Raw genomic sequence first — 10191 nt, 5'->3', positions numbered from 1 at the left:
TCTACGAACGAATTCTTTCTTTCTGTACTATGTCCTTATATGCAATCTTTCTTTTATATGTTACCACCACTGAATTAACTACTTTTATGAATCCGGTGTTCATCTTGTTGTGTTAATGAGGTATGGCAACTTGGACCGATGCACATATGTGCCTGGTCCTACGTTGTAGCTGACTGACGTAAATGGGGAAAATGAAAAATGTGGAGTCATGCATTGGTCAAGACTTGAAGAAATGTTAGAAAAAAATAAGACTGGGGCATCGGGACCGGCTTTTAGGTTTGTTACCTAGTTTATTGAACAGTAACCCGTATTTTCCTCTCTCTGATCTTAACTATTCCGTACGAACTAAGGTTTAAATCTAGTAATCTTATATAGAGTGGTGATACTATGTTTCAATTTGGTTATAATTCAGTATCATGAAGTGTTTTTTAATCTATGACAGTCCTAGGCAATATAGTAGGGCGAACTATTTTTATGTGTAACTTAGTTTGATGAATTTAACGAACCGCTAGATATTCGCTTATGCAGGTGTAATATTTCCAGCTGTCTTATAATTTTTCACAAATTGTAGTGTACTGAGAAAGTAGACTATTGCAACTAATTCTGGAATTTTTTCATTGATTAATGAGGGTTAAGCTGAATATTCGAGAATAAAGAATTATTTTCATATGAGAATGCATTATGAAGTTAATTTTAAACTTTTGCTATTACATGATTTATAGGATATTCACGTTTATCATATTGTTATGCATTCGATTAACTAAAAATTTACATATCTAATTAGAAACATTTCGGTTCGTTTTTGTGAAAAGTTGATGTTTCTAGTATTCTTGATTTTGATTGGATATTTCTATGGACTCGTAGTATCGATTCAACAGACATTTTTATAGTGTACTGGTCAAGATCAATAATAAACAAAAAAAGTGACAGAATCATATCTCTTCGCTGTTTGAAAAATCTGTTCTTCCGTCTCCTAAAGTGATCAATTGTCAGTTTCTTTGTTGACTAACTTTTAATTTCACTTAAATCTTTTCCACTTTTTCTAAGTATCATTAATTAATCGAAACTTATGTTAATTTAATTCGGTTATTTATTTGCTCTGAAGAGGTAGCTTACATTAAACCATGAAACGTAAGAAATAAGGAGTGTTGGTTTAAAGAACTGAACTTTGAACTTTTGAGTAATAGTCGGAAGTTCAATCTCTCTCTTAGCAGAATTCGTTTCTGCAACTGGATAATTTGATTGAAATCTTAATACGAATTGACACTTGGTTACTTAATTGCGTAAAGAACATTATTTGAGTTTACAAAACCTATTAATTTAAAAGAAGAAAGAAAAAGAACTTAGTTTTCTTTCGGTTGTTCGTAGGGACTATTCAAATTTCGAGATACTTTTCGTTACAGACTGACTTCAGCCGAATAACTTGGTGATAGTGCTTAGTTATGACTCCTACGGCGACGGAACTTAGTACATTTAGTGAGTATCATTAGCAAGGTTAGACCTGTTAATTTCAAGTAAATTCGGAATTGAATAGAATTTTTGTAATAAAGTGATGATGTATTTTTGTTATCCTTGGGTAAAAATTGGAATTTCTGACATTTCATAACTTAGTGTAAGCTACTTTTTTCAGCATAAATAACTAACTCGGTCAAGTCAATACAAGTCCAAATAGTATAGAAGGACAGGCAAGTATTTAATTCATTCAAACTTCAAATAGGTCTGTTTATGTCAATATCATGTTATTTTTAATCAATTTGATTCTATGTGAGACAAATTTAGGTTAATTAAAGGTACATTCTAAAGCGATATCACGATCACTACGAAACCACTTAATAAGTTCGATCTCGTTAGAAGTCATGAGTCATTACTTTCAAATAGTTTTCAATTTCGACTTAAATAGCTACTTAATTATCTCTAGTTTTCACAGGATCTCCAACACAATCTCAACTCATTTTTTAATCTATATAATCTGATTCATTTTTTAATTGATTTAGCGTACTACTACTGATTTGTATCAATAGATAAATCATATAAAATTAATGCAATCATCACTAATATACAAGTAAAAGTGTATGAAAAAAAAAGAAATAATTTACTTTTGTAAAATATGTTTTCCTTATGATAAAATTATCTATTTTCTTTTTCTATTAATAAATGTGATACTTTAATAATGAATTGTTTCCATGTGCTGACGACGTCATTTTTTTTTTCATTTTTCATTTTCATAAAATCATACCCACTTACATTTTTATATTGAAAAAAATGTTTAAATAACATTTCAAGTTATATTATCAACCAATGAATTATTCATTCATAACATAAATATTGAATCCTCAAAAGTTGGCATATTTCATGTCTGTCTGTTGAACGAGAAAGAATGAAAAAAAGACATTATTTTTACAGAAAATTAAACATTGAGAATATAGTTTGAATAAAGTAAACAAAATCAGTGTATGAGACAGTATTAACATTTAAAATTTACAGAATCGACACATTTTTCTACCGCTAGGATTTCCATTTCAAACCGTCACGCAATCATATATATATATATATATATATATATATCAGTCAGCTACAACCAGGCACATATATGCATCAGTCCAAGTTGCCATACCTCATTAACACAACAAGATGAACACCGGATTCATAAAAGTAGTTAATTCAGTGGTGGTAACATATAAAAGAAAGATTGCATATAAGGACATAGTACAGGAAGAAAGAATTCGTTCGTAGAAAGAAAGATATGAGGCAAATTTAATCTCATAGTTTAAGCGAAGACAAAGGGTGTATACGCCGACGCCATTGTGATCGATTCTCAGCCATGTCACCCAGAGTCTACAACCATTGGTTACGATAATCACGCGGACCTCAACCAAGTAGTCTGCATCTCAACATGACTCAGACCAGAAGTTATTGACTTCAAGGACTAATGCCACGTTTTGGTTTGGCCGCCCCTAACTTTCTTCCAACAATCCCCAACACTAGTCAGCATTGTGTGTCATGGTAATCGGTGTTTAGGCGTACTCAACACGTGACCCAATCATCTCAGTCGGTGAAGATTCACAACCTCATCAACTGATTAATCATCATTCCTTAATACCCTAGGTCGAACCTCACTATTACCTACCCGGTGATCCCAGCAGATGCGAGCAATATTTCTAAGGCATCTGTGGTCAAATACTAGTAATTTACGCGTATCTTCTACTCTTAATGGCCATGTATCGCTGCCGTAAATTAAAACAGAACGGACTGCCGCGCAGTGTACTCGTTCTTTTATTGATAGACGGATATCTCGCCCTCGCCATAGGTGACGTAAGGTGGCAAAAGCAAAACGAGCTTTTCGAATCCGTGCTGAGATTTCGTCAGACACCAACCCATTATATATATATATATATCGTTACCTTATGAAAAAGTTTGCATCTGTATTGACACGATACAGTACACTAATCAGTAGCATTATTCAGTTTGCTCGAGATGTATAAAGCATGTCCTAACCACCTTAGTCGATAATGGATCACCAACCATATACCTAACTTTATCATTACTGAATTATCGGTTTCACTATATACAAGCACTTCTCCACAAATAAATACTTGCAAGTTACACTACCGTATTCTGGAAAATAAAAGAAACAAAGCGTGAATCAAATACTTGGTACGCTAACAGAAAACAATGCACTTATAGTTATCAACACTTACCAACAACTACTAACAAACCATTTGTTACCTCTTTAGTTTTAAAAGATAGTGTACCAAAAAGATTCAGATTAATAAATTATGAATTTTTGCACCGTCGATTAGTGATAAAAAATACCGCAAACAAGTGCTGAACTGTCAGTTGACGTTAACGAAATTGTTGAACCGTTCATTAATGTTTGGGTGACATTGTTAGGAACGAACGTCCTCTGGAGAAGCTTTGTGTACTGAGGAATAATAAACAATTGCTTCAACACAATATTGACTCAATAGTCCATTAATTTTTCTAAACGGTGGAACTTGTAAATAATAAAGTCAACTAAATGAAAAGTTAAACAGATTACTTACTTACGCCTGTTACTCCCAATGGAGCATAGGCCGCTGACCAGCATTCTCCAACCCACTCTGTCCTGGGCCTTCTTTTCTAGTTCCATCCAATTCTTGTTCATTTTTCTCATGTCTATCTCCATTTCTCGGCGTAATGTGTTCTTTGGTCTTCCTCTTTTCCTTTCGCCTTGAGGATTCCATGTGAGGGCTTGTCTTGTGACGCAGTTGGGTGCTTTCCTCAATGTGTGTCCTATCCACTTCCAGCGCTTCTTCCTGATTTCTTCCTCCGCTGGGATCTGATTTGTTATCTCCCACAGTACGTTGTTGCTAATAGTGTCCGGCCAATGGATCTGAAGTATTTTGCGTAGACAACTGTTGATAAACACCTGTATTTTCTGGATGATGGCTTTCGTAGTTCTCCAGGTTTCTGCCCCATACAGTAGAACTGTCTTGACATTTGTATCGAAAATCCTGACCTTGGTGTTGGTTGACAGTTGCTTTGAGTTCCAGATGTCCTTCAGTTGTAAATATGCTGCTCTTGCTTTGCCGATCCGCGCCTTCACATCTGCATCAGATCCACCCTGTCCATCAATGATGCTGCCCAAATACGTAAAGGTTTTTACATCTTCCAAATCGTCTCCGTCAATTGTGATTGGATTGGTGCATTCTGTGTTGTATCGGAGAATTCTGCTTTTCCCTTTGTGTATATTGAGACCTACTGCTGCTACACTGGTCGTCTTCTCCTGCATTTGTTGTTGCGTTTGGGATAGAAGGGCCAGATCGTCTGCGAAATCTAGATCATTCAACTGCATCTTAGATGTCCATTGTATCCCGCGCTTTCCTTCGGACGTTGACGTCTTCATGATCCAGTCGATCACCAGGAGAAAGAGAAAGGGTGAGAGTAAGCAACCTTGCCTAACACCGGTCTTCACTTTGAACGACTTTGTCAACTGTCCTCTATGCACGATTTTGCAGTGTAATCCATCATATGAGTTCTGTATGATATTGACTATCTTCTGAGGCACGCCGTGGTGTCGAAGAAGCTTCCATAGTGTTGTTCTGTCCACGCTATCAAATGCCTTTTCGTAGTCGATGAAGTTGATGTAGAGTGATGAATTCCATTCAATTGATTGTTCCACAATGATCCGTAGAGTTGCGATTTGGTCTGTACACGATCTATCCTTACGGAATCCTGCCTGTTGGTCACGAAGTTGTGCGTCTACGCAGTCCTTCATCCTGTTTAACAATACCCTGTTGAAGACTTTTCCCGGTATTGAGAGAAGAGTGATGCCCCTGTAGTTATCACACTTGCTGAGATCGCCCACAAATACCCACAAATAATAACAGTGTAATGGTTAACGTTGATTGGATGGATTATTCAGTACACAGTAAACCGGAGAACCATTTACCTACTTATATTCGGTAATTTTGATGTTTGGTTATATTTCCTTGAAAGAGCTTGGACCAGATTGCCAAGCAAAACGTCGGATTTACTTCAAACTTATTCGTTGAGATTTTACGAATACACTCTTCCTCTCACATCAACTCAGCACCCAAATACTGTGAAACTATTCGATCGAATTTAAACGAAAGTTCTTATTTAATAGTGCAGTGGTATGTTGTGATTTGAGTGAAACATTGATTAGAAAACCTCTGGATTCTGACCTACTGACTGACTAGCACTTTGCTCTTTATAGGATCTAAAGGTTTTGGATACTCACTAAAGTGCTAAATTAATCCAGTACTTCAATTCTCAAAGCTTCTCTAGTCGATATCAACCCATACTGTGAACGGTCGTCCAAACTATGAGGAAAACCCTACGCGAGTCTACCAACAAATTTAAACATATATCGGTAATCCTTTTTGTCAGTTGATTTCTAATGACTTAAATACTCCAACTATCAAGTAATGCAGTTTCACACTCATATGTTTTATATATTATTAATAATGGAAAATATTTCATATTGTTCCCTTGTACCTGGTTGATACGATTTCTCGGTAGTGGACTGAGTCCAGCTAATTGACTATTGAAAATCACTTTACAAGATACTGATTTTCAAGAAATGGGAAGTTTTGTATTTCTGTAATGATTCACTACTACTACGGCTTCATAATTTCTTAAAGATGAAAGTTTTAACAAAGCTTTTGGGCGTATTGCTAAAATCAAATTTGATGGAGTGTAGGAGGAGTTGCAAAAATATTTTTTCTTTCTCATATAGAATAAATAACAAAACAAGCGTCAGTGTTTTGATTGGAAGGATTTTAAATGAAAGTTATGACTCAATTCTTCCTCCAAATATTTTTTTGGTGTTTCCTTTATTTTCAACATTGATTTGTCACCAACTAATTATGCTATAATATGAAATACTTTTAGTGTAACGGAAATCTTAAATTTATTGATTTACTACAGTTGAAGCCCTGGTGAATTCAACTTATTCCTTTTGATTTATGGAAGTCATCTTCCGGTTAGCTAATTATTCGTATAGTGTTTAATTTGACTAAGTTAGATTTCTCACTGCTATCAGCTTTATCGTTCTGACTTCTTTGCTTTCAGTCTCGTTTATTATCATCTGGGATGATGTAAAGTAGGACAATGTGAACCGATTTAAATTGTTACTATGTTCTTAGCCCGCTTTTTGTGCTTAAATGAATACAGTTTGTTGTAATGTGTTTTGTCGAAAAATCTTCTTCAGTAAACAGTAATATCATATTGAGTCAGTAAATCCAAACTCTTCTTTCACAGACATGCCGTTATACTACTTAGTAGTCCAAAGCATTCAAGTATGGTTTTTTAGGATACCAATCTCTCTCTAACTATTGACCTAAAGATCTAAGAAACAAAAAATCATCAAAGTCGTGTTATTTTGGTAGACAATGACTAAAATAGATTCACACGACTTTTTCCCGTTCAGAATCCCGGTATTCACATGCTCCAACAGTTGACAGTTCGAGTTTTCCAACTTACCTTGTTCAAACCTATATTTATCAACTTTGGACAGTAGACATTGGTTTTGACCCTCTCACTTTTGTGAAACATCTCTGTTAAGGATGTAAATAGGACTCATTTGGTCATGACTTTAAATATATGATCATATTAAAGGATTTTGAAAGGAAAAGCTGCCTCTTTCTACGCTGAAAACTATCCTTCTTAGTAGTTGGAATACGAAAAACTGACAGTGATAAGTAAATATTAGAAGTTAGTCGTATTAGCTTCTTCTACATATTTTTCTCTCTTTCGGCTTTTCTTAGTGTTTCTTTACTCACTTAGTAAAAGTTTTTATTGAAATTTATCATATGACGTCAATGGCTGTCTACAAATGTAGGATGTTACATTTAAAGATATGATAATTGAATTTTTCACTTCACGCATCGATCAACTAGAATAATTCCATTACACCATAATAAAACAAAAGGTTAAGTATATAATTTATTTGTATACTGCTTTTTTAAAATATAATCTATTTTTTGTTCATAACCTTATTATAAAGTACTTACAATTAGTATAAATCGTTTAGGAAATACCTATTGTTAAAGTCGTCGAAGTGATATATGTATATACGAATAAGTTAAGAAGATTGACCTCAGTCAATAGACGACTCAAAGTCGTTTGAAATAACCCACATACCTTTCAGTCTCTTATCGTAAACAGTTTGCTACTTGTCAGTTATTTTCACCTGCTTAACATATACTTCTTTTTGTTCATAGAATGCATCTATTTTTTCCTGTTAAAGTGACAACTTTTATTTTTAAATTCACTTGGTATTGTTTACTTGAATCTTCCCATTGATGTTTAGAACTGCAATTGATTAGTCTCTTATCGGCATATGTGCATACTGTGCGTATTACCTCGATATTGCATTAATTCGCAAGCATTATAAGCAAAGATAGATAGTGGCTAGCAGTGGAATCCAAGACTAGCGTTTCGTCCCACTGTACAAGCAAATGGCTATCAGGACCCAGTATCAAAGTGGATAACGCGACGGCGTTTGAAGCGAACGGTACAGGGTTTCGAGTCCCAGAGTGAACATCAACTCTGAGATGCAGGTACATCCAGCTGACTAGTCTCAAATAGGAGGAAATGCGTGTCCTGGATTTCACTACTAGCCACCATCCATCTTTGTTTATAATTTTTATTTTTGGTTGATATTGAATAAAGAAAATTTAGAAAAAAAAGAATTTGGTGAATGATAAATTATGTAACTGTTGCTCTGTTTGTAGATAAATGAATAGATGAACAATTTAAAATATATCTCAAATTTCGGTTTAATTAACTATTTTTCTCTACATATAAGTAAATTTCCTTTCTAGTGAATAAAATATAAAATATGACACATGAACTTATTACTATGATGGAAAATTGACATTTATGTAGTACTATATAATATTACTGTATTTCTATACAATTAGTCATTTTTATTTTGTAGCCAAACAATTGTTAATTACGTAGAATTAATTTTGATTTTTCTTTCAAAGAAAAGACAATTATCATTCTTCTAGTAATCATAAATATCAGTGGTGTATGAAATTATTCAATAAATAATCACCTGTCAATCAAACTATGTTGTGTATGTTGGAAAATTGCACATCTTTGCTTAAACATACATCTGTGGGTGTATATATATGAATATATGGGCTACCTGTTCCTGCCATCTGGATATTTCAACAAGTTATCTGTTTTTTGTTTGTTTTATCACATCATCATTTCTATCAATCGCATAACGTATTCAGGTGTGTTTATGAAAAGTTTACGACCTTTCGCTGTGCAAGTTACAAAAAATCCCGGTCAGAGATATCGTGGTTGCTGGCAATATGTGTCGAAAAGAATTTACATTATTCAAATGTCGATTCCTAAACTTTAACTGGCAACCACCCAATATTTATCGTCTGGAGTGTCAAACAATTATTTATTCTGATGTATAACGTTTGCATCGATCATTATCTATCCTGTCAAGACATTCTTATCTGTCCACACTTGCACCTATATAAGAAAAAAATTAAAGGGAAGCTTTGTACATTCGAATCAGGTCATAGCCGTGTTGTCAGGTGTGGATTACCAGGTTGAATTCTGCGCGATCATCATAACCAGTGGTTTGATACGTTGGGCAACATAATTGAGAATCGGTCTTAACAGTGCAGATGTACCCACTCTTCCCTTAGTTTTTGAGTTCCGAAATTATTTTTTACTTCGTTATTCCATGAATTCGTGCTTTTCTCAAATAATTTCGTCTGTCTAATCTTTTCTACTACCACTGATACTATTAAAAATGCGACTACTCCTGGCATTTGACTCGCTAATTTCATCTTGCTCTTGTGATATGGTGTGGCTAATTGGGCCGACGCATCAGGTTCTACATTGCGCATGCCTGTTATCGATTGCTGAATTCAACCGCTTTGGGAGATACCGATTTGGTAGTTGAGGTGTATGCAATGATCGTTATCAATCTCTAGAAGGGTTGAGTGAAATCTGAGAATATATTATATGATTGTTGATTGTTATCTCATTGTATCCTATTTCCAAACTATAGAGAAATTAGACTTTGATATGTACCATTCAATTCATTTATTTACTGCAGAGTAATTATTTTACAAATCAGGGCTTCCTCTTTAATACTGCTAATTATTGAACACCCAAATGAATGCACTATTTTGCTTGGTGGATATACTACATAGGTATTATGATTGATATTATAATTATTATCCATATCACAATATTGATCATTGACTAACTATGTATTCATCGATTCATACTCAAAGCATGTTTATTATATTCACTTAGTTTTACCAAACTACTATTGCTGATGGAATAAAGTTTCACATAGTGGAGTTTAATTTCATGTGTGTTTTATAAATCGATGTATAGTATGGATACATCTTTACCATGCATCTGTTTTCTATAAGTTTTGATCACATTATCCTTTGTTTATTGATTTCCTTTTTTTGTACACTTATACCTTGTTTCTCCTTGCCTGTGTAGTTGTATTTTTTGTATAACAGTTTCTTTTAATAATCTCTTCAATCTGCCTGGCGTATCTATTTGTAATAAACGTCCTTCTAAAAGATGTTTGTGGGAATTAAAAAAATATTCTAATATCTTTTTCATTATCAATTTTGTTTTTGTACTTTCTATCATCCAAACTTTTCCTTTTCTTGCCTTTTTATACTCTTTTCT

At 34.1% G+C, this 10191-nt stretch overlaps 1 protein-coding gene across 1 annotated transcript in view; it reads left to right on the top strand.

Annotated features, from left to right (window-relative positions):
• The window catches only part of SRPN19 (Serpin (serine protease inhibitor)), a 59133-nt gene that overhangs the window by 10294 nt on the left and 38648 nt on the right, over positions 1–10191 (top strand). The window lies entirely within an intron of this gene.

The sequence above is a fragment of the Schistosoma haematobium genome, chromosome 1 (genome assembly GCF_000699445.3).
Source record: "Schistosoma haematobium chromosome 1, whole genome shotgun sequence".
Lineage (NCBI taxonomy): Eukaryota > Metazoa > Platyhelminthes > Trematoda > Strigeidida > Schistosomatidae > Schistosoma > Schistosoma haematobium.
The sequence above is the reverse complement of the archived record's forward strand: the minus strand, read 5'-3'. Positions and strand labels throughout refer to the sequence as shown.